This window comes from Hyperolius riggenbachi, chromosome 6 (genome assembly GCF_040937935.1).
Source record: "Hyperolius riggenbachi isolate aHypRig1 chromosome 6, aHypRig1.pri, whole genome shotgun sequence".
NCBI classification, from domain to species: Eukaryota; Metazoa; Chordata; class Amphibia; order Anura; family Hyperoliidae; genus Hyperolius; species Hyperolius riggenbachi.
In genome coordinates, this window is record NC_090651.1 from 165,175,264 (window position 1) to 165,200,978 (window position 25,715).

The 25,715-nt window shown below is 50.2% G+C and overlaps 1 pseudogene; it reads left to right on the forward strand.

The window, feature by feature from the left end:
* Window positions 1-25,715, forward strand: part of LOC137521215 (cytochrome P450 2D15-like) — a 180,713-nt pseudogene that overhangs the window by 38,326 nt on the left and 116,672 nt on the right.

Genomic DNA, 25,715 nt, shown 5'->3' on the forward strand with positions numbered 1-25,715 from the left:
AAGCTGTATGACCAAGCAATAAACTGTTAAAGTTGTGAAGTGCTGAATTGTAAAAAATCGCCTGGTCACTAGGGGGGTACAAACCTCTGGTCCTCAAGTGGTTAAGACCCTCAGCCACCCATTTATTTTTAGAATCTTGGGTACGTTCCACTGCAACCTCAGCAACCATTGCCTTTTATAGGTTCCTAATCAAATGCTTTGTAGGTCCATTCTAAATGCAGGAGAGAATGATGGGAGATGATTGAAACACTTTCTTGACCAAATTGTTTGTGATAGGAATGTTTCAGTTTTTAACCTGAGTAATACTCTGCTTTTTATATGGTTCCTAGAGCAATCCTAAGAGATAAGTCAGGATCAGCCAAGTAGAGGATGGTATGGTATCAACCGAGTATAGGCCTATTTTTTCTTCTGTAAGCATCATGTGTACGCATCATGACAGGCCAGGAGTTCGACAGCCAATGCGTATAAGAGGGGAGAGAGAGGACACCCCTGTATATTACCCCTATTCAAAGAAAATCAGTCTGAAATCCCTGCAGTGCATATCAAAATCGCAAACGCTATCGCCGGGAAAAAAAAGGATTTTGCTGAATCGCAATTGCTAGTGTTTAGCGCTAACACTAGCGATTGCAGGTGGAAAAGGGCCCTGAGAGGAGCCTCGAGAGATTCTCGTGGCCCATTAGATAAGAGAGGCAAAGTAATTTCAGCAAGATAAATCTCAGCATCAGTTTGTGTCGCAGGAGTTTGACTTTTATAAAGGATGCTATAGTAGTCAAAAAAATATTCTGTTCACATCAGCACAGCCTGTAATTTGAGTACCCTGGGAATCTGTGATATGCGTAATCACTGGTGGGGACATATAGGCTTTGGAGAGCTTAGCTAGTAGGGCGCCCGCTCTCTCCCACTGTTCAAACAAGGCCTGCTTATTAAAAATAGTTTGCTCTTAGCTATCTACTCTACAAATTGTTTATGCTTTCTCAAGGCAGCACGCCAAGCAGACAGGCTCTCTGGAGTAAGTTCTGAGAAGTGCTGTGTACAGGCAACTTCAGTTTGGGCAATCAACTCCTGCTCCGTTCGCTTAGAGTCCGACTTACACCCAGATATTGCCACGATGAGTTCACCTCGTAAGAAAGCTTTAAACTATCCCAAAGCAGGAGCAGATTGTCTAATTCCCTATGGGAAAACACAAAGTCATCTATATTCCTAGCAATTTTCTCATGTGAGGAGATAAGATCTAGCCAAAAGGGATTACATTTCCAGTAGGAGTATGGAGGAGTACGGAGGTTTGTCACCCCAGGGGATGCTTAACAGAACAGGTGCAGGGTCAGATACTAATTGGGGCAATATCTTAATATAGGAGAACTCCCTGAGCAGCAATGGAGATACAAAGAAATTATCCATACAAGAGGAGATAGTGAAAGGGGCTCAGAAGAAGGTGTATTCATATTGGGTGGGGTGGAAATGATGCCACACATCCCTGAAATGCAGTCATTAAATTGGCGAATGAGGTGCTTTTTTAGTGTTTGGGGGGATGCTTTTGAAGAGCCGGATTACATACTGCATTAAAGTCCCCAAACCAGGGGTTGAGTCCTGCGTGGACGCGGGTGGACGGCGTCCACTTACTTTTTCCAGAGAGTGAACGCCGTTCACCCTGGCTTGTGTGGAGGGGAGCAGCGCAGAGAAGGCGAGCTATGGGGACAGCGGGGAAGGGCGGACGTCTCCCCCCCCTTCCCTCACCTTCGTGCTCCCCTTCCTGCCTTTCCCCTCCGGTGTTTTCAAATGTCGGGCCAGCGGCAAAAGTGGGCGGAGACTTACCGCGTTCTTCCAGCCTCAAGGGACACTCCGCTCTGTATGCGGCTTGAAGACCAGACTAGCCGCACACAGAGCGGAGCGTCCCTTGCGATTGGAACGCGGTAAGTCTCTGCCCACTTTCGCCGCCGGCCCGACGTTTGAAAACACCGGAGGGGAGAGGCAGGAAGGGGAGCACGAAGGTGAGGGAAGGAGGGGGAGACGTCTGCCCTTCCCCACTATCCCCATAGCTCGCCTTCTCTGCGATGCTCCCCTCCTGCAGGGGGCACACCTGGCTAGCTGGGGACATATACCCCTGCCTATATATACTGGGCACATATCCCACTGGCTATATATACTGGGCACATATCCCACTGGCTATATACAGCACAGCTGGAAGTATCAGGCTCTTTGAGTATAATTATAGGACTGCCTTAGATCCTACAATAGAGAAAGACATAACGACCCAAATCGTCCTCCTTCACAGCAAGGGCCTGAAATGTTAGGGACTTTTAATTAAAAGGGACACTCCCCTCAGGTATTGAGAGTAGGTTGAATGGAACAACCAGCCTACCCAGCTATGTTTCAGCGCCTGTGTCTTGCTGCCCATAAGCTGGTCTCCTGTAGTGCCACTATGTCTGATTTGTGATGGTAAATGTACATTAGCACTATGTGGCGTTTCATAGAATCGTTAAGCCCTCTTGTGTTCCAACTAAGGAACTTTAATTCATTAGATGACATGACAAGGATAGAGAAGATATAAACAAACAATCTAGGTTGTTTTGTGTCCTGTTGTACCTGAAACAGCTATTACCTGTAAATGGATAATGCGACCCCTCATGCACATAATGTATATTAATAAAAGTGGATAACCCCTCATGGGAAAAACAATAACACCCCAACTTCCCAATCACAACCTGTACTGACCCGAAAAAAGAAAAGGCCATTATACCCAGAACAAACCATTTGTGTACAAAAGGGCAGATCAACGCTAAGAGCGTCATAATCTGCCGGGGTACAAACCTTAAAGGAAACGCAGTCATCAATTAATTTACCACTTTCTGTGCAACAACCTGTTGCACATAACTATGAAAACATCAAAACAAAATACTGGTTGCAGAAACCCTGGCATGAAAAAACATAACAATGGAATGGTAGTACTTTAACATAACCATCTCATCGATTGGTAGGACTCAGCGTGCCCTGGCTAGGGCATATAATTACAATGAGACCAAACACATAAGGTGAAGGAGTATTGTTGCCCAGTGACCTGGGGAAGGGGGGGGGGGTGTAGGCTTATACTGGGGTGGAGAATCTTGAACACTCAGGAGGCATAGAAAAACATGAGCATAAGAAGGGTTGTATGCCATATTATCTAGAAGAGTCTGATTCTGATATTTGTAAGCCTATTTATAGCTATAGAGGAGTAGAAGGGGTAAATCATGCCAAGGCTCAGTAGGCATAACCATGCAGCACAACAATACACCAATATTTAGGCAAGCAGTAGCAATCATCATGAAGTAGTTGAAGTAGTTGAAAACAGTGCATAGTCTGGTCTTCAGCAATCAAGAAATGATATTGCACAGAATTATGACTTTCTAATCCAATTTCCGTCTTAAAGTCTATGGGTAAGTCAGGATTTGGGTGCTGTCACATTACACATCACATGTGTAACAATGTTTGAATATTATGTACCCTTGTTTGTTTCTTCCATGGTACAGTGCCATGGAAGATAATGACACTATATGAGTATTTCACATAAATTAGCCCCTCACCTGGCTTCTGTCTTGTCTTCGGCTGGCTGGCCTGTGTGCTGTACTCAGTTGGCAGTTATGCTGGGTTGCCTGGCTGGTTGTTATGCTATGCTGTGCTGGCCTGGCTGGTGGTGATGCTGTGCTGGCATTGCTGGCAGTGATGCTGTGCCGGCCTGGCCGGCGGTGATGCTGTTCCAGCTTGGCTGGCGGTGATGTTGAGCCGGCCTGGCTTTGCTAGGTGACTTGCTGGGGGTTTTACTGGGCTGGGCAATTGGCTGAGGGCACTTTGGGGGGCTTTGCTGGGCTGGGGGCTTTACTAGGCTTTGCTTGGCTGAAGGTTTTGCTGGGCTGAGACCAGGAAGCTTTGCTAGGCTGGGGGGGTTTGCTTTGCTGGGGGCTGTGCTTTGCTGAGCTGGGGCCCTGGGGCTTTGCTTGGCTGTAGATAGGTAGGTGCCCCCAGTATAGGTTAGATAGGTAGGTAGGTGCCTCCAGTATAGGTTAGATAGGTAGGTTTCCCCAGGTATAGGTTAGATAGGTAGATGCCCCCAGTATAGGCTAGATAGGTAGGCGGGGCAGTATAGGTTAGATAGATAGATAGATAGATAGATAGATAGATAGATAGATAGCTAGATAGATAGATGCCCCCAGTATAGGTTAGATAGATAGATGCCCCCAGTATAGGTTAGATAGGTAGGTACACCTCCCTATAGGTTAAATAGATAGATGCCCCCATTATAGGTTAGACAGGTAGGTGCCCCCAGTATAGGTTAGATAGATAGATGTCCCCAGTATAGGTTAGATAGGTAGGTGCCCCCAGTATAAGTTAGATAGGTAGCTTCCCCCACTATAGGTTAGATAGGTAGCTTCCGCCAGTATAGGTTAGATAGGTAGCTTCCCCCAGTATAGATTAGATAGGTAGGTGCCCCCAGTAGAGGTTAGATAGATGCCCCCAGTATAGGTTAGATAGATGCCCCCAGTATAGGTTAGATAGATAGATAGATGCCCCCAGTATAGGTTAGATAGGTAGGTGCCCCCAGTATAGGTTAGATAGATAGATGCCCCCCAGTACAGGTTAGATAGGTAGGTGACTCCAGTATAGGTTAAATAGGTAGCTTCCCCCAGTATAGGTTAAATAGAAAGGTGCCCCGAGTAAGGAGGCAGGGAGCTGGGCGGAGCAGCGGGGGAGCGGGCATAGTGTAATTGAAAAATCACCTTTCATCGACACTGGCACAGCCTCCATCTTCTTCCGACTTCCTCCCCCGGCGTCCCTCGCATTGGTAACAGCGCCCCCTGTGATGACATCATCGCAGGGGCGATGTAACCAAGGCAACGGACGCCAGGGCAGAAATTCGGAAGCAGATGGAGGCTGTGCCTGCGGGGATCGGAATGAAAGGTGAGTATTTAACTGGCCGCTCTGCCCAGTGTCCCCTCCAGCCGCTCAATCTGATCCGGGGCGCCATGGCAACAGGTTCAGGGGAGGTGTCCTGGATCAAAGGCCCTAGCGACGCCACTGGATATTAGTGAGGAAGACAGTAGGTTATGGGACCCGTGGAGGGGAAGTATAGGGGTGCAATTTTGTATGAGGTAAAAATGTAGTTGGGATAGGAGCTATGAAATTATTAAAGACAAGTCACAGCACACGGAGTTTAACCTCCCTAGCGGTATTGACAGTTATAAGCAGTGTTGCTCGGATACCTCATTATCCTATTCGAGTTTGGTCGAATTCGGATAGTAAACTATCTGAATTCACTCGAAGTTCAATATTCGAGTTAATCGAATATCCGATTCGACCTCGGATATCCGACGTCACTATCCGAGTCTGTATTTGAGTAAAATATTCGAGCTGGCCTTAAATAGCTTTTAAAACTTGTATTGGAGGTCAATGATGCATTAAACCACCTTTTCTATGAAGAAAAACATCAAGTGATTACGGTATGTGGTGATGTAGTAGTTATAAACAAGGTATCAAAAATAGTAAATTAACTTCATGAAAAGCGTTTGCATGAGAAGGTGTGTCCAAAATGGTTGTTGGAAGTCTTCATTTACGTCGTCTTCATCTTCTTCTTCTATATCTTCTTCTTCTATATCTTCTTCTTTTTCTTCTTCTTCTATATCTTCTTCTACTCGAATCTTCTTCATCTTCTACTTCTTGTATCTTCTTCAATTATCTTTTTCTTCTTCTATATCTTCTTCTTCTTCTTCCTCTTCTTCTTCTTCTTCTTCTATATCTTCTTCTTCTTCTTCTATATCTTCTTCTTCTTCTTCTACACCTTTCTTCTTCTTCTTCTTCTCCTTCTCCTTCTTCTATATCTTCTTCTTCTTCTTCTTCTAAATCTTTTTTTTCTTGTTATATATCTTCTTCTTCTTCTATATCTTCTTCTTCTTCTTCTTCTTCTTCTTCTTCTATATCTTCTTCTTCTTCTTCTTTTATATCTTCTTCTTCTTCTATATCTTCTTCTTCTATATCTTCTTCATCTTCGTCTTCTATTTCTATATCTTCTTCATCTTCTTCTTCTATATCTTCTTCATCTTCTTCTTCTATATCTTCTTCTTCTATATCTTCTTCTTCTTCTTCCTCTTCTTCTCTTTTATTATATTATGTGTCTTGGTTTTCCTTTCTTTTGTAATATTTTTTTTACTTCATTTGTGGAAATATGTTATTTTAATAACACCATAGTTATATTTGTGTTGATGGCATAATAGGTAGGTAGTGGCACATTGCAAGCCACAGCGCCTTTTTCTGTGTACCCTGGCGGTGGTAAGAACACAGACATTAGCAGGAGGAGGAAGTAGTTGCAGGCTTGCAGCTATTGTAGTGTGGTAATAGCTGCCGGTAGGAGAGTGGGTGGGCAGGTGGCAGCAGAAAATAGTTCTTCTCCCTGGCAGTGGTAGCAGCACACAGACAGCAGAAGCTCAATGCAGCTACAGGAGGAGGAGTAGTGTGTGTCAGGCAGTGTGATCTGTGATGTGACTGACATAATAGGCCCTGGTTCCTAGTGGTGGTTCCAGGGCCGTAAATAAACAGCATGAGGTTCCAGACAGCGGTCGTGAAGCCCACATTGTGTCCAATACACAATTGGGACAGCACAGTTTTCAACCCGGACACCTCTAAATTAATTACAATTTTTTTCCCTCAAATTAATGCAGGCAGCTATTTTTGAGCGTAATAGCTGGTGGCGTATGGGCAGCAGCACCTTGTAATGTGTCCCCTGGCAGTGGAGACAAAGACAGCAGGAGGAAATAAAACAGCAGGCAGCGTGAGGAGCATGAGTGTGTGTGGCAGACTGGCATTTGGCAGCAGGCAGCAGGAGGGCAGGCAGCGAGACATAATAGGCCCTGGTTCCTAGCGGTGGTTCCAGGGCCGTAAATACACAGCATGAGGTTCCAGACAGCGGTCGTGAAGCCTACATTGTGTCCAATACACAATTGGGACAGCACAGTTTTCAACCCGGACACCTCTAAATTAATTACAATTTTTTTTTTCAAAATAAATAATGCAGGGCAGGCAGCTATTTTTGAGCGTAATAGCTGGTGGCGCATGGGCAGCAGCACCTTGTAATGTGTTCCCTGGCAGTGGAGACACAGACAGCAGGAAGAAATACAGCAGCAGCAGCAGCAGGTGTAATGTGTGTGTGCACCACTTCATGTCCCCCTCTCGCCGACAACAGGGGCCAGGAATTCGCCTTCGACCCAAGCCTGGTTCATTTTGAGAAACGTCAGTCTGTCCACAGACTTGTGAGACAGACGAGATCGCTTCTCAGTGGCGACTCCACTGGCTGCACTGAAGCAACGCTCTGACAGTACGCTGGAAGGGGGGCAGGAGAGCACTTCCAGGGCGTACTGCGCAAGCTCGCTCCAGATCGACAGGTGCTTGACCCAATACTCCATGGGATCAACAGGGGCCATGCTGTCAAGCCCGCTGAAGGACCCCATGTAGTCAGCCACCATGCGGGTCAAGCGCTGCCTGTGACTGGAGAAGGATGCTGCTGCAGGCACCTCCTCTCTAGTCCTTGGCAGCTCTACACTCATGTAGAGCTCTTGGATCAGAGACAGCAGGTCTGTGGTGCCCGTGCGCTTGCTGCTGGTGGATGCAGGCACCTGCTGCTGCCTCTGTGCTGGCTGGACAGTGGGGGTGGATGGCTGAGGGAAGGCTTCCTCAAATCCCTCATTTGTTGCGCACGGTCTCCTCCTGCAGGCAGGAACTGGCTGAGCTTCCCCTTCAGACGTGGGTCCAGCATCATGCAGATCCAGATGTCCTTCCTCTGCTTTATCTGGATCACCCTTGGGTCCTTGCGCAGGCACCTCAGCATGTGCACTGCCATTGGGAAGAGTCTGGCCACGTCTGCTGGCACATCATCGGCAGCCCCAGAGCCGACAGTGCTGTCCTCCTCTTCCTCTGCCTCCTCCACCTCATCCTCTCTCCACCCCCGTACCAGTCCAGCTGCGCTCTGCTGCTCCCCCTCATCAGCAGCAAGGTCAGGGACCTCCACCAACTCCAAGCCCTCCTTCTCAGAGTTGGCCTGTGAAGCTGCCTGCAGCTCCTGCTGGTCCAAGGCTGCCGCTCCCTCTTCCAGCAGTGCATACAGGGCCCTGTCCAGCACACACACCAAGGGGACCCACTCACACACCATTGCATGGTCCCTGCTTACCATGTTGGTGGCCTGCAGGAAGAGTGCCAGGACTGAGCACACCTGCTGCATGTGCCCCCAGTCCTCCGTGGAGATGATGGACGGGAGGTTGGTGGCGCCACGCCCAGTTGCAGTGATGGAGGCAACTATTGCTCGTGCAAGGTACTGGCTGACAGCCTGCCTCTGTTCAACCAGATGCTCCAACATCGCCAGGGTGGAGTTCCAGCAAGTTGGAACATCGATCGTGAGACGGTGCTGTGGCAGGTGCAGCTCCTTCTGCACCTCTTCCAGGCTCGCTACGGCTGCAGGCGAGTGCCGGAAATGACGCACAACCTTCCTTGCCACCTCAAGGAGTCGGTCCATCCCCTGGTAGGTCCGCAGGAACTTTTGGACTACCAGGTTCAGGATGTGCGCCAGGCAGGGGATGTGGGTCAGGTCTCCCCTGCTGATTGCAGCAACCAGGTTTGCCCCATTGTCAGACACCACCTCTCCGACTCTGAGGCCTCTGGGGGTCAGCCAATTCCTCTACTGCTCTTGGAGTTTGGCCAGGACATGTTTCGCCGTCAGTTTGGTCTTCCCCAGGCTGACCAATTCCAGCAGCGCTTGGCAGTGGCGGGGCTTCACGCTGCTGCTGAGGCGGGGGTTTGGGCTGGTGTGCTGGAGGATGGAAGCGGATCAGAGGAACCTGCTGCAATTCCGCTGACCCTGCATGGTGGCACCACCCACTGCGTTGTTGGTGCTGCTGCTGCTCTGACAGTGCCCGATGCTGCTCCCCCCTCCTCACCCCCTTCCACCAAGCTGACCCAATGCGCGGTGAAGGACAGATAGCGGCCTGTCCCAAACCGGCTGCTCCACGAGTCCATGGTGACGTGGACTCGTTGACCCACCGCGTGCTCCAGCCCTCTCCCGACATTGGCCATCACAGAGCGGTGAAGTGCAGGGATGGCCTTGCGTGCGAAAAAATGTTGGCTGGGGATTGGCCAATCGGGGGCTGCACACATCAGGAGCGCACGTATGTCGCTCCCCTCCTGCACAAGGGAATAAGGCAGGAGTTGGGAGCACATGGCCCGTGCCAGCAAGCTGTTCAGCTGACGCACGCGACGGCTGCTGGGAGGCAGAACCCTGACCACCCCCTGGAATGTGTCGCTGAGCAGGGTTGTGCGACGCATTTTGCTGGCACGGGAATCAGTGGAGGGAGCAGAGGAGGCCACTGAGGACTGGCTGCCAGAACAGGCCTCAGTGTCGGCGGCAGGAGTTGCAGAGGGAGGAGGAGCAGTGTGTTTCTGATGCACTACTGCTGGTGCTGCTGGAGGAGGTGGAGGAGGGCGGGTGGCTGCTGCCGACAGCTTCGCAGTGGTGGTGGGTCTGCCACTGCCACTGCCAGCTTCCTTCAACTTCATGAACTCCTCATGCTCATGAAAGTGTTTCCCTGCAAGATGGTTGACCAGAGAGGTAGTGCCAAACGCAGAGGGCACCTTCCCTCTGCTGAGCTAGTGTTGCTCGTATACCTCATTATCCTATTCGAGTTTGGTCGAATTCGGATAGTAAACTATCCGAATTAACTCGAATTTTAATATCCAAGTTAATCGAATATCCGATTCGACCTCGGATATCCGACGTCACTATCCGAGTCTGTATTCGAGTAAAATATTCGAGCTGGCCTTAAATAGCTTGTAAAACTTGTATTGGAGATCAATGATGCATGAAACCACCTTTTTTATGAAGAAAAACATCAAGTGATTATGTGGTGATGTAGTAGTTATAAAAAAGGTATCAAAAATAGTAAATTAACTTCATGAAAAGTGTTTGCATGAGAAGGTGTGTCCAAAATGGTTGTTGTAACAGTCTTCATTTACGTCGTCTTCATCTTGTTCTTCTATATCTTCTTCTTTTTCTTCTTCTTCTATATCTTCTTCTTTTTCTTCTTCTTCTTCTTCTTCTTCTATATCTTCTTCTTCTTCTATATCTTCTTTTTCTTCTTCTATATCTTCTTTTTCTTCTTCTATATCTTCTTCTTCTTCTTCTTCTATATCTTCTTCTTCTTCTTCTATATCTTCTTCTTCTTCTTCTATATCTTCTTCTTCTTCTTCTTCTTCTTCTATATCTTCTTCTTCTTCTTCTATATCTTCTTCTTCTTCTTCTATATCTTCTTCTTCTTCTATATCTTCTTCTTCTTCTATATCTTCTTTTTCTTCTTCTATATCTTCTTTTTCTTCTTCTATATCTTCTTCTTCTTCTTCTTCTATATCTTCTTCTTCTTCTTCTATATCTTCTTCTTCTTCTTCTTCTTCTTCTTCTTCTTCTTCTATATCTTCTTCTTCTTCTTCTATATCTTCTTCTTCTTCTTCTTCTTCTTCTTCTTCTTCTTCTTCTTCTTCTTCTTCTTCTTCTTCTTCTTGTATATCTTCTTCTTCTTCTTCTTCTTCTTCTTCTATATCTTCTTCTTCATCTTCTTCTTCTATATCTTCTTCATCTTCTTGTATATCTTCTTCTTCTTCTTGTATATCTTCTTCTTCTTCTTCTTGTATATCTTCTTCTTCTTCTTCTTCTTCTTCTTCTTCTTCTTCTTCTTCTTCTTCTTCTTCTTCTTCTTCTTCTTCTTCTTCTTCTTCTTCTTCTTCTTCTTCTTCTTCTTCTTCTTCTTCTTCTTCATTTATATCTTCTTCTTCCTCTATATCTTCTTCTTCTTCTTCTTGTATATCTTCTTCTTCTTCTTCTTCTTCTTGTATATCTTCTTTTTCTTCTATATCTTCTTCATCTTCTTCTATATCTTCTTCTTTTTCTTCTTCATTTTCTTCTTCTTCTTCTTCTTCTTCTTCTATATCTTCTTCATCTTCTTCTATATCTTCTTCTTCATCTTCTTCTTCTTCTCTATCATTATATTATGTGTCCTGGTGTTCCTTTCTTTTGTAATATTTTGTTTTACTTCATTTGTGGAAATATTTTATTTTAATAACACCATAGTTATATTTGTGTTGATGGCATAATAGGTAGGTAGTGGCACATTGCAAGCCACAGCGCCTTTTTCTGTGTACCCTGGCAGTGGTAAAACACAGACATCAGCAGGAGGAAGAAGTAGTTGCAGGCTTGCAGCTATTTGTAGTAAGTGGTAATTAGTCGGTACTCGGTAGCAGAGTGGGTGGGCAGGTGGCAGCAGAAAATAGTTCTTCTTCTGTTCTCCCTGGCAGTGTTAGCAGCACACAGACAGCAGAAGCTCAATGCAGCTACAAGAGGAGGAGTAGTGTGTGTCAGGCAGTGTGATGTGACTGACATAATAGGCCCTGGTTCTTAGCGGTGGTACCAGGGCTGTAAATAAGCAGCATGAGGTTCCAGACAGCGGTCGTGAAGCCCACATTGTGTCCAATACACAATTGGGACAGCACAGTTTTCAACCCGGACACCTCTAAATTAATAACAATTTTTTTTTCAAAATAATGCAGCTATTGTTGAGCGTAATAGCTGGTGGCGCATGGACAGCAGCACCTTGTAATGTGTTCCCTGGCAGTGGAGAGGAGACACAGACAGCAGGAGGACATATAACAGCAGGCAGCGTGAGGAGGAAAAGTGTGTGGCAGACTGGCATTTGGCAGCAGGCAGGAGGGCAGGCAGCGAGACATAATAGGCCCTGGGTCCTAGCGGTGGTTCCAGGGCCGTAAATAAACAGCATGAGGGTCCAGACAGCGGTCGTGAAGCCCACATTGTGTCCAATACACAATTGGGACATCACAGTTTTCAACCCGGACACCTCTAAATTATTAACAATTTTTTTTTTCTAAATAATGCAGCTATTGTTGAGCGTAATAGCTGGTGGCGCATGGGCAGCAGCACCTTGTAATGTGTTCCCTGGCAGTGGAAACATACAGACGGCAGGAGGAAATATAACAGCAGGCAGCGTGAGGAGGATAAGTGTGTGGCAGACTGGCATTTGGCAGCAGGCAGGAGGGCAGGCAGCGAGACATAATAGGCCCTGGGTCCTAGCGGTGGTTCCAGGGCCGTAAATAAACAGCATGAGGTTCCAGACAGCGGTCGTGAAGCCCACATTGTGTCCAATACACAATTGGGACATCACAGTTTTCAACCCGGACACCTCTAAATTAATTACAATTTTTTTTTCTAAATAATGCAGCTATTGTTGAGCGTAATAGCTGGTGGCGCATGGGCAGCAGCACCTTGTAATGTGTTCCCTGGCAGTGGAGAGGAGACACAGACAGCAGGAGGAAATATAACAGCAGGCAGCGTGAGGAGGATAAGTGTGTGGCAGACTGGCATTTGGCAGCAGGCAGGAGGGCAGGCAGCGAGACATAATAGGCCCTGGGTCCTAGCGGTGGTTCCAGGGCCGTAAATAAACAGCATGAGGTTCCAGACAGCGGTCGTGAAGCCCACATTGTGTCCAATACACAATTGGGACATCATAGTTTTCAACCCGGACACCTCTAAATTAATAACAATTTTTTTTTTCTAAATAATGCAGCTATTGTTGAGCGTAATAGCTGGTGGCGCATGGGCAGCAGCACCTTGTAATGTGTTCCCTGGCAGTGGAAACATACAGACAGCAGGAGGAAATATAACAGCACGCAGCGTGAGGAGGATAAGTGTGTGGCAGACTGGCATTTGGCAGCAGGCAGGAGGGCAGGCAGCGAGACATAATAGGCCCTGGGTCCTAGCGGTGGTTCCAGGGCCGTAAATAAACAGTATGAGGTTCCAGACAGCGGTCGTGAAGCCCACAATGTGTCCAATACACAATTGGGACATCTCAGTTTTCAACCCGGACACCTCTAAATTAATAACAATTTTTTTTTCTAAATAATGCAGCTATTGTTGAGCGTAATAGCTGGTGGCGCATGGGCAGCAGCACATTGTAATGTGTTCCCTGGCAGTGAAGAGGAGACACAGACAGCAGGAGGAAATATAACAGCAGGCAGCGTGAGGAGGGTAAGTGTGTGGCCGACTGGCATTTGGCAGCAGGCAGGAGGGCAGGCAGCGAGACATAATAGGCCCTGGGTCCTAGCGGTGGTTCCAGGGCCGTAAATAAACAGCATTAGGTTCCAGACAGCGGTCGCGAAGCCCACATTGTGTCCAATACACAATTGGGACATCACAGTTTTCAACCCGGACACCTCTAAATTAATAACAATTTTTTTTTTCTAAATAATGCAGCTATTGTTGAGCGTAATAGCTGGTGGCGCATGGGCAGCAGCACCTTGTAATGTGTTCCCTGGCAGTGGAAACATACAGACAGCAGGAGGAAATATAACAGCAGGCAGCGTGAGGAGGATAAGTGTGTGGCAGACTGGCATTTGGCAGCAGGCAAGAGGGCAGGCAGCGAGACATAATAGGCCCTGGGTCCTAGCGGTGGTTCCAGGGCCGTAAATAAACAGCATGAGGTTCCAGACAGCGGTCGTGAAGCCCACATTGTGTCCAATACACAATTGGAACATCACAGTTTTCAACCCGGACACCTCTAAATTAATAACAATTTTTTTTTCTAAATAATGCAGCTATTGTTGAGCGTAATAGCTGGTGGCGCATGGGCAGCAGCACCTTGTAATGTGTTCCCTGGCAGTGGAAACATACAGACAGTAGGAGGAAATATAACAGCAGGCAGCGTGAGGAGGATAAGTGTGTGGCAGACTGGCATTTGGCAGCAGGCAGGAGGGCAGGCAGTGAGACATAATAGGCCCTGGGTCCTAGCGGTGGTTCCAGGGCCGTAAATAAACAGCATGAGGTTCCAGACAGCGGTTGTGAAGCCCACATTGTGTCCCATACACAATTGGGACATCACAGTTTTCAACCCGGACACCTCTAAATGAATTACAATTTTTTTTTCTAAATAATGCAGCTATTGTTGAGCGTAATAGCTGGTGGCGCATGGGCAGCAGCACCTTTTAATGTGTTCCCTGGCAGTGGAGAGGAGACACAGACAGCAGGAGGAAATATAACAGCACGCAGCGTGAGGAGGATAAGTGTGTGGCAGACTGGCATTTGGCAGCAGGCAGGAGGGCAGGCAGCAAGACATAATAGGCCCTGGGTCCTAGCGGTGGTTCCAGGGCCGTAAATGAACAGCATGAGGTTCCAGACAGCGGTCGTGAAGCCCACATTGTGTCCAATACACAATTGGGACATCACAGTTTTCAACCCGGACACCTCTAAATTAATTACAATTTTTTTTTTTTCAAATTAAATGCAGCTATTTTTGAGTGTAATAGGTGGTGGTGCATGGGCAGCAGCACCTTGTAATGTGTTCCCTGGCAGTGGAGACACAGACAGCAGGATGAAATACAACAGCAGCAGCAGCAGCAGATGTATGTTTGTGTGCCACACTTCATGTCCCCCTCTCGCCGACAACAGGGACCATGAATTCGCCTTCCACCCAAGCCTGGTTCACTTTGAGAAACGTCAGTCTGTCCACAGACTTGTGAGACAGACGAGATCGCTTCTCAGTGACGACTCCACCGGCTGCACTGAAGCAACGCTCTGACAGTACGCTGGAAGGGGGGCAGGAGAGCACTTCCAGGGCGTACTGCGCAAGCTCGCTCCAGATCGGCAGGTGCTTGACCCAATACTCCATGGGATCAACAGGGGCCACGCTGTCAAGCCCACTGAAGGACCCCATGTAGTCAGCCACCATGCGGGTCAAGCGCTGCCTGCGACTGGAGAAGGATGCTGCTGCAGGCACCTCCTCTCTAGTCCTTGGCAGCTCTACACTCATGTAGAGCTCTTGGGTCATAGACAGCAGGTCTGTGGTGCGCGTGCGCTTGCTGCTGGTGGATGCAGGCACCTGCTGCTGCCTCTGTGCTGGCTGGACAGTGGGGGTGGATGGCTCAGGGAAGGCTTCCTGCAAGCGCTCAACAAGGGACAGCTGCAAATCCCTCATTTGTTGCGCACGGTCTCCTCCTGCAGGCAGGAACTGGCTGAGCTTCCCCTTCAGACGTGGGTCCAGCATCATGCAGATCCAGATGTCCTCCCTCTGCTTCATCTGGATCACCCTTGGGTCCTTGCGCAGGCACCTCAGCATGTGCGCTGCCATTGGGAAGAGTCTGGCCACGTCTGTTGGCACATCATCGGCATCCCCAGAGCCGAGAGGGCTGTCCTCCTCTTCCTCTGCCCCCTCCACCTCATCCTCTCTCCACCCCCTCACCAGTCCAGCTGCGCTCTGCTGCTCCCCCTCATCAGCAGCAAGGTCAGGGACCTCCACCAACTCCGAGCCCTCCTCCTCAGAGGTGGCCTGTGAAGCTGCCTGCAGCTCCTGCTGGTCCAAGGCTGCCGCTCCCTCTTCCAGCAGTGCATACAGGGCCCTGTCCAGCACATACACCATGGGCACACACTCGCACACCATTGCATGGTCCCTGCTCACCATGTTGGTGGCCTGCAGGAAGGGTGCCAGGACTGAGCACACCTGCTGCATGTGCCCCCAGTGCTCCGTGGAGATGATGGATGGGAGGTTGGTGGCAGCAAGCCCAGTTGCAGTGAGGGAGGCAACTGTTGCTCGTGCAACGTACTGGCTGACAGCCTGCCTCTGTTCAACCAGACGCTCCAACATCGCCAGGGTGGATGTCACAGGAGCCCTAGTGGCTGACCGCACTTAGCCTTCTAAACGGTGCCAGCGCACAGATCGTGCGAACTCTGGTCGCAGTCAATGCGCAGGAACCGTTAAGAATTAGCCGCAGACAACTCAGAAGGGAGCCTGTGAGACACGGGTGATTACAACTTCACCCACTGGTTCAGAGTAAACTGCCACCACCACGGTTACCATGGGACCGTGGAGCCCACTAACTGACTGACTAGTCCTGCGAATAAAACGGTTAAACACACGGTATTCTGTCTAGCCAACAACAAACAAACAGTAGCGTATCTTCAGAGACCCGGGATCAGTTCTGTGTGTGCTGATAAGCAGGGTAGCGGACAGTGAATGACTTGGAGAAAGTCGTTTATTCACACAATATAAATAATTAATATATACAGACAATTATTAAAATCAACAATTATTAAAACAGTAATAGCCAGTATAAAAAATAAAAGAAGGGAGAAAAATACTTAGTTCCTGGAAAGATGTCCTTTTTGTGGGAAAAACAGAGTTCTGGGTTTCAATCAAAGTTCAGAGTTCAGACCAGGTGGATGCCAGCATATCCTCAAGCTGGCACCGATGAGTTCAAGATGTTTTCAGGGTGGAGGACACTGAGTTTGGGTCCTCTGCCATTCTTATGCCCCTGATTCAGTAGGAGGGAGTAAGGGCGGGGAGCCACACACCCTCTTAGAAGATGAGATGAGCCCTCCCCTTGTCCTGGGGACTAGAAATCATATCTACCCATATATGGGCTCTATCTCACAGAACCGTACAGGTCAGGGCAGATTTATTAACATTTTCAGGTCTGTCTCGATTTACCCAGCGCCCTGATACCAGACATGAGGGGTGGGACCCCTGTGGTATCATCAGGGCACTTTCAAACTGCCTAACTGGCAGTCCTTACCTCAGAATGTTCTGAAACTTCCTCAGAACCAGCACCGGGGCTCATGCTACACTTCCCCCACGTTTGGCGAAGCTGCCATCTCAGGAACCCCAGAAATATGACAGATCTGGGAAGTTATGGATATGCTATGAGACTCAGGTTATTCCCAGGCAAAGGCTCTTTGAAGTTTGGGGCAGCCAGCTAGGTGTCACCTCGCCTGCTGGGAGGGAGCCAGCGGGTCTGGTTTTTCCCCCAACTAGATTGCTTCTGCCATGGTGCTTGTCACCTTATACCTGATGGATGGGCCATCAGCACAGCTTGAAGCCAGGGACTCTCCAGGGCAGATTAGGCTCAGGCTCATTAGCATATCAAAAGAGCCATCCAGCATTTAGGCTGGTGCTCTCTCTCTGCTGAGAACAGACTGCTGCTGCCCCTACACACTCAACCCAGATTCTATCGATCTGAAGTGCAATCGATGCAGGGAATCGAGTGCGATCGCTTTTTCTTCACGGGCGGTTACAGGACGCGCCTGCGGCCCCGCAACTGTCCGTGACAGCCCCCCCTGGGGAGAAGGCAGATAGACATGCATCAGCAAGATGCCGCTAACCTGCGATATCTGATCTAGTTCCCCGTTGGCGTTCTGGGGTCGGCTGCCCGCTGCGTGTCGGCCAACCTGGCTGACGGGTCTCGGGTTGCCGGTGCGGCGGGAAAACCTATTGGAGCCTGTGGCTCGGTTCCCCTGGACCGGTCGCGGTCTGCTACCCTCAGGGTTGACCCGACATGGACCGCTCTGGACAGGGCGTTTGCGCCACTGCAGTCGGACGTGGTGTCTGCCGGGACTGCTGACAACGGGCAGTGGGTTGGTTAGGTCAACAGCCAGCCCACGCAGGGTTCCCCTGCTAAGTGGCTGTGGACCTAAAGGAACCCCGCGGGAATCCCTGGACCTTCCCAGCTCCTGACAGACGGCACATGCTCTGCAGTAGTTTGCTACATCCCTGTTCATCCGGGGCCAATAAAACTGTTTCCGAATACCGGCAAGGGTCTTGCGGACCCCTGAGTTCCCTGTCAGAGGATTACCATGTGCAGATTTCAGCACATGTCCCCTGAACGCACTCGGGACCACAAGCCATTTGGTATTCGCGTGGGATCTACCTGTAGGGGGCTGTACAGACTCACTGTACAGTCTCCCACCTTCCCAGTACACCTTGAAAGCGGCCCCGTCTGCGAGGGGCTCAGCGGCTTGCTGCCTGAGCACCTCCAGGCTTGGGTCACTTTGTAGTGCGGCTGAGAATACGGCGCTGTCAGTTTCAGCCAACTGGCTCATGTCACACGAGGGCAGCGGCTGAAAGGTCTCATCCCTGCGGTCAGAGGAGGGGGAGGAGGCCGGAACCCCCTCCACCTGTTCTGAGCTCGGGTTCTGAGCAGTGCAGCTGCGCGGTACTGCTAGCACAGGTACACTGTCAGAATGGCACAGACGGACATTACTCAAATCATCATTGCATGCAGTAATGACATTGACAGGTATAGACATTTTTTCATTACAGACCGGTTGTACAGTAAACTCAGGTACAGTTACAGCATCATCACAACAGACAGTCAGTACATCAAACTCCGGTGCCTTTGAAGCAGGCACTATTGAACCTGGTACCCTTGAACTGGACACATTCAACCCGCCTCCCCCTGGTGCTCCCCCAAGTGTATAAAGTACCTGGTGGTGGGTGGAGAGTCTGTCTCCTTCCGTGAGCGACAAGGCGGTCGTGGCAGGTTCATAGTAGGACACAAGCTTGCCCAAATCAGTCCCAAGCAACACAGGGACTGGGAGATCCTTCATAACCCCAACAACCCTTTCTTGGATTCCTAATCCCCAATCCAGCTTCACTGTCGCGTGGGCTATGTGAAAAAGGGTGCCCTCTACTGCAGTAAGGGCAAGGGATCGTCTGGAGCTGATGCTCTCCTTTGGCACAAGGTGTGAGTGAACTAACGTGATGTCAGCTCCGGTGTCTCGGAATCCGGTGACAACTTTGCCGTTCACTCTAACAAGTTGCTGCTGGTCGGTTCGGTCGCGGATTTCTTTTCCGCGGGCAAACAGGACAAAATCTGATGATCCAGGCTGTGGTTCGCCGGCGGGTCGCCTCTGCTGTGGGTGAGGTGCAGGTGATGCAGATGATCCAGGTGCTGGTGGTGTCTGTCTCCGCTCCGGACAGTCGAATTTCATGTGTCCGGGCTGGCGGCAGTAGTGACAGGTGACCTCTCCAGGCGCTGCAGGCCTGGGTGCAGCAGCTGTGCTGGATGGCCTCTGTGGCTGACGGCTCACAGGGGCAGGAGAGTCTGCCGAGGTATTGGGCTGACCTCCTCTCCAGCTGGATGGGACAGTTCTGCGGGTATCAGCCACCCGGGTAGTTGCAAAAGTCTCAGCAATGTCTGCAGCGACAGTGGCTGAAGCCGGCCTGCGTTCTAGCACAAACTGTCGTACATCAGCAGGGCAAATGTTCAGAAATTGTTCGAGGACTATCAAGTCCTCCAGGACGCCATAAGACCCTTTGGTGAGGCCTAGAGTCCACTGGCGGAGTGTGGTGAGCAAGCTGCTGACCACATCTCGATACGAATCAGAAGACTTTTTCTGCCAGGCCCTGAACTTTTTCCGATAGGCTTCTGGCGTCAGCTGGTACTTAGTAATGATAGCGTCTTTTATAGCAGCATAATCATTATCCTTCTCCGCAGGCAATTCTGCGAAGGCATCAAGCGCTTTGTAGTGCAGCAAAGGTGTCAGATGTCTGGCCCACTGGTCTTGGGACAGACGGTACTGACGGCATGCTTTTTCAAAAGACCGCAAAAACAAGTCAATGTCTGTGTCTTTCTCAATATTAGCAAATTTAAATTTTGCACTTACGGGTGCTGCAGCTCCTTCAGCAGGGAGGCTGGGCGGTGAGCTCCGGCTGGCCTGTTGAACCTTTGCCATGTTGAGCTCATGCTGTCGTCTCTCCCGCACCTCTGCGGCATCCCTCTCCGCGTGGCGTTCCTCAGCCGCCTTGCGTTCTGCAGATTGGCGCTCCTCACGCATGTACTGCAGGTACTTGTCCAGGTCAGTGTCCATCAGCTTTCGTAATGCCTGCTGCATTAGCGGATCAGTACAACCGGATAGTCCAGTACTGGCCGGTTCCAGGCGAGTATTTTCAGAAACTCTGGGATTGGGGTCCATACTGACAGTCTCTGGCGTAACTGTTGCAACAGGGCCCGCAGGATGCTCAACCTCTGTACGCCTAGGATCTTCAGCCTCTGGTTCCCCTCGATTGTCAGATGGGCTGGTATCCACCTCAGCGGACACTCCCGGCTCCCGCAGTTGCTGGGTATCCCATCTGGACAAGTCTGCTATCAGGTCCTGTTGTTTCCTGCGGCCGACGTCAATGCCTCTCGCTTGGCAAAGATTTTGCAGGTCCGACAGGCACATGTTCTGGTAATTCCCGGACATTTCCATGCCAAATAAAATAAAACTTTTGGGGAGGGGTACTGGCTACACAGTCTCTCTGTATATATAAAAAATATATTGCCTTCCAGCTACACCAACGAATTAGTTCGTTTCTTGATAGCGCTAGCGCTATCTTAGATACTTTCAGCACAACACAGGTCCCAACCGCTGCCTAACACTGTCACAGGAGACCTAGTGGCTGACCGCACTTAGCCTTCTAAACGGTGCCAGCGCACAGATCGTGCGAACTCTGGTCGCAGTCAATGCGCAGGAACCGTTAAGAATTAGCCGCAGACAACTCAGAAGGGAGCCTGTGAGACACGGGTGATTACAACTTCACCCACTGGTTCAGAGTAAACTGCCACCACCGCGGTTACCATGGGACCGTGGAGCCCACTAACTGACTGACTAGTCCTGCGAATAAAACGGTTAAACACACGGTATTCTGTCTAGCCAACAACAAACAAACAGTAGCGTATCTTCAGAGACCCGGGATCAGTTCTGTGTGTGCTGATAAGCAGGGTAGCGGACAGTGAATGACTTGGAGAAAGTCGTTTATTCACACAATATAAATAATTAATATATACAGACAATTATTAAAATCAACAATTATTAAAACAGTAATAGCCAGTATAAAAAATAAAAGAAGGGAGAAAAATACTTAGTTCCTGGAAAGATGTCCTTTTTGTGGGAAAAACAGAGTTCTGGGTTTCAATCAAAGTTCAGAGTTCAGACCAGGTGGATGCCAGCATATCCTCAAGCTGGCACCGATGAGTTCAAGATGTTTTCAGGGTGGAGGACACTGAGTTTGGGTCCTCTGCCATTCTTATGCCCGTGATTCAGTAGGAGGGAGTGAGGGCGGGGAGCCACACACCCCCTTAGAAGATGAGATGAGCCCTCCCCTTGTCCTGGGGACTAGAAATCATATCTACCCATATATGGGCTCTATCTCACAGAACCGTACAGGTCAGGGCAGATTTATTAACATTTTCAGGTCTGTCTCGATTTACCCAGCGCCCTGATACCAGACATGAGGGGTGGGACCCCTGTGGTATCATCAGGGCACTTTCAAACTGCCTAACTGGCAGTCCTTACCTCAGAATGTTCTGAAACTTCCTCAGAACCAGCACCAGGGCTCATGCTACACTTCCCCCACGTTTGGCGAAGCTGCCATCTCAGGAACCCCAGAAATATGACAGATCTGGGAAGTTATGGATATGCTATGAGACTCAGGTTATTCCCAGGCAAAGGCTCTTTGAAGTTTGGGGCAGCCAGCTAGGTGTCACCTCCCCTGCTGAGAGGGAGCCAGCGGGTCTGGTTTTTCCCCCAACTAGATTGCTTCTGCCATGGTGCTTGTCACCTTATACCTGATGGATGGGCCATCAGCACAGCTTGAAGCCAGGGACTCTCCGGGGCAGATTAGGCTCAGGCTCATTAGCATATCAAAAGAGCCATCCAGCATTTAGGCTGGTGCTCTCTCTCTGCTGAGAACAGACTGCAGCTGCCCCTACACACTCAACCCAGATTCTATCGATCTGAAGTGCAATCGATGCAGGGAATCGAGTGCGATCGCTTTTTCTTCACGGGCGGTTACAGGACGCGCCTGCGGCCCCACAACCGTCCGTGACAGTGGAGTTCCAGCGAGTTGGAACAGTGAGCATGAGCCGGTGCTGTGGCAGGTGCAGCTCCTTCTGCACCTCTTCCAGGCTCGCCACGTCTGCAGGCGAGTGCCGGAAGTGACGCACAACCTTCCTTGCCACCTCAAGGAGTCGGTCCATCCCCTGGTAGGTCCGCAGGAACTTTTGGACTACCAGGTTTAGGACGTGCGCCAGGCAGGGGATGTGGGTCAGGTCTCCCCTGCTGATTGCAGCAACCAGGTTTGCCCCATTGTCGGACACCACCTCTCGGACTCTGAGGCCTCTGGGGTTTAGCCAATTCCTCTCCTGCTCTCGGAGTTTGGCCAGGACGTGGTTCGCCGTCAGTTTGGTCTTCCCCAGGCTGACCAATTCCAGCAGCGCTTGGCAGTGGCGGGGCTTCACGCTGCTGCTGAGGCGGGGGGTTTGGGCTGGTGTGCCGGAGGATGGAAGCGGATCAGAGGAACCTGCTGCTGTTCCGCTGACCCTGCATGGTGGCACCACCCACTGCGTTGTTGGTGCTGCTGCTGCTCTGACAGTGCCGGCCGATGCTGCTCCCTCCTCCTCACCCCCTTCCATCAAGCTGACCCAATGCGCGGTGAAGGACAGATAGCGGCCTGTCCCAAACCAGCTGCTCCACGAGTCCATGGTGACGTGGACCCGTTGACCCACCGCGTGCTCCAGCCCTCTCCCAACATTGGCCATCACAGAGCGGTGAAGTGCAGGGATGTCGGCTGGGGATTGGCCAATCGGGGGCTGCACACATCAGGAGTGCACGCATGTCGCTCCCCTCCTGCACAAGGGAATAAGGCAGGAGTTGGGAGCACATGGCCCGTGCCAGCAAGCCGTTCAGCTGACGCACACGGCGGCTGCTGGGAGGCAGAACCCTGACCACCCCCTGGAAGGTGTCGCTGAGCAGGGTCTGGCGAGGCCTTTTGCTGGCACGGGAAGCAGCGGAGGGAGCAGAGGAGGCCACTGAGGACTGGCTGCCAGAACAGGCCTCAGTGGCGGCGGCAGGAGTTGCAGAGGGAGGAGGAGCAGTGCGTTGCTGACGCACTCCTACTGCCGACGGCTTTGCAGTGGTGGCGGGTCTGCCACTGCCAGCTTCCTTCAACTTCACGAACTCCTCATGCTCGTGAAAGTGTTTCCCTGCAAGGTGGTTGACTAGAGACGTGGTGCCAAACGCAGAGGGCTCCTTCCCTCTGCTGAGCTGCTTGCGGCAGTGGTTGCAGGTGGCATACTTGCACTCCAAATATGGAAGGGTGAAAAAATTCCATATTGGGGAGGTGAAGTTGCCCCTTCGGCTGGAAGGTGCTGCTGCCGCTGGTCTCCTTGTGGTGGTTGGGGGGGGGGTTCTTGGTGCGGCTGGTGGTGGCACTGGCAGAACTCGTCTCCTGATCAGCACGCTGTGTGGCCTGCATACCACGCCCACTTGTGATCCTGCCCATGCCTGCGATGCTGATCCTTCTAGCAAGGCCCACAGACGCATCCTCCTCCTCCTCCTCCTCAAAGCTGATGACATCCCCACTCCCAGGACCTGGCACCCAGTCTTTGTCCTGCTCCCTGTCATCATCATCCTCCCCCTTCGCAAACATGTCCTGCTGGGATCCCCCAAACTCCCCTTCTGCATGCATGGGCGGATGGACAGTCACCACTGTCTAACTGTCCAAAGCATCATCCCCCAAAGTGCCCATGAGCATTCCTTCCTCTGCCAATTCTTCCGCAACAGCACTCCATACCTTCTCTGTGCTTGGGGTCCATAAGAAGGTGCTGAGTGACAGGGTGCTAGTGTCGCCCGCTGGGGCTGGAGAACTGCACTCCTCCTCCTGCTTACCAGGCAGTGCTGGTCGGCTGCTGCTGCTCTTGCGAACAGGAGTGGTGGCGGGGGTGGAGGACTCGGTTCCAGAGCTAATGGTGGCCTGCTCATCCACCATCAGCTCCACCACAGCGTCTGCGTCCTTCTCCTCAATAGGATGGCTACGACCTGGCGGTGGGAGGAACATCTGGGCCACACGCTGCTGCTGCTACTGCTGTGTCTCTGCAGCGTGACTCCCAGCTGTTGGGCGGCCAAGGCGTCCACGGCCAGTGGCTACTGGCGGAATAGCCACTGGTGCAGACACAGAACTGCGCATGGTGGTGGCACGGCTGCCACGCCCACGACCTCCTCTCTTGGTGATGCCCTTGCTGCCCTTGCTGCCCCTGCCCAAACCGCGGCTGCCAGTTCCAGACATTGTATATTTTTAATATTATACAAATGAAAAAAAAACTTATGTATGTTAAGGCGGGTGGGACAAGTGGGGTACTTTAATGGGGTGGGACTGGTGGTGGTGGGTGTGTGAGGTGACGGACAGGTGTACTGTACTCTACAGCAGAGTAGCGCTAACGAGAGAGTGCGCACTGCGCACACAAAGATCCTAGCTGACGCTGAGTGACGGTGTCAGACTACAGTACAATTCAGCTAATAGTACACAATAGAAGTAGTATATATAAACAATAGGAGGACGGGTGTAGCACTAACTGGAGGGTGCTAACAGCGCAGATGTGCACTGCGCACGCACACAAAGACCCTAGCTGACGCTGACTGACGGTGTCAGACTACAGTACAATTCAGCTAATAGTACACAATAGAAGTAGTATATATAAACAATAGGAGGACGGGTGTAGCACTAACTGGAGGGTGCTGACAGCGCAGATGTGCACTGCGCACACAAAGACCCTAGCTGACGCTGACTGACGGTGTCAGACTATAGTACAATTCAGCTAATAGTACACAATAGAAGTAGTATATATAAACAACAGGAGGACGGGTGTAGCACTAACTGGAGGGTGCTGACAGCGCAGATGTGCACTGCGCACGCACACAAAGACCCTAGCTGACGCTGACTGACGGTGTCAGACTACAGTACAATTCAACTGGAGGGTGCTGACAGCGCAAATGTGCACTGCGCACGCACACTAAGACCCTAGCTGACGCTGACTGACGGTCCCTAAACACAGACTAGAGTACAGTGAGTGAGTACACACAGCAAGTACTACTAACTAAACAATAGAAGAATCGAGCTAAATAGTAGAACAGGTGTGACTAGATTACTGAGAGCAGATACAGCAGGACAGGTATAGCAGTAAAGCTGGGCCTTGCTAACTACAAAATAGTACAATAATCTAACACAGAAGTAGTAGTAGTAGTACAGGAGTAGAGTAGGACAGGTGATAGCACAGGTAAGGTAACTAGAGACTAGAGCACAGAGCAGGGCAGGCTGGCTTGCCTAGGCACAGGGCCTAGCTGCTGGTAGCAGGCCTGCAGCAGCACCAGTGACAGTCTCCCTCCCTAGTCCCTAATCACACAACCTAAACTGCCTAAAATACAATCTATCTACAATACAAAGCAATACAGTTGAATATCAAGTGTTGGAGTGTAAAAACGCTTGGTTTAGAACAATATAAATGCACTTGCACACAGACAAAAAGCACTGGAGCAGTTCTCTCAGTACTATCAGTCAGTAAGTCGCAAGCAGGACAAGTGAGGCAAGATGGCGCCCGCTATTTATAGAGGGGGGCTTGGCCAGGTTCCCCCTCTGTGATTGGCTGCAGTCAGAGGGCTGGGAGCCCTCTGATTCGCTTGTGAGGACTCGAGGTGACGTCAGACGTGACGCTATCCGAGCTCGTGACGCTATCCGAGCTCGGGTAGCTAGGATATCTCCGGATAGCTGCTTGCTATCCGAGTGCGCTCGGATAGCACAGCCCGGATAGCTAATACTATTCGAGCTCGGTATTCAAGCTCGAATAGTGAAAAAAGATGAGCATCACTGGTTATAAGCATCAATACAAAACATGCTGTGAACAGTATTGGTGTGCATACACATTAATACTCTCCTGCACTGTATACTAGACCCTCGCTTGACACATTTTGGCAAGTTACAGGAAAAAAAGGTTAGGAAAATTAATTGTATCACCTTTTGCACAGAAATCCTGGGGATATTGAATGCCAGGGTTAAAGGCGA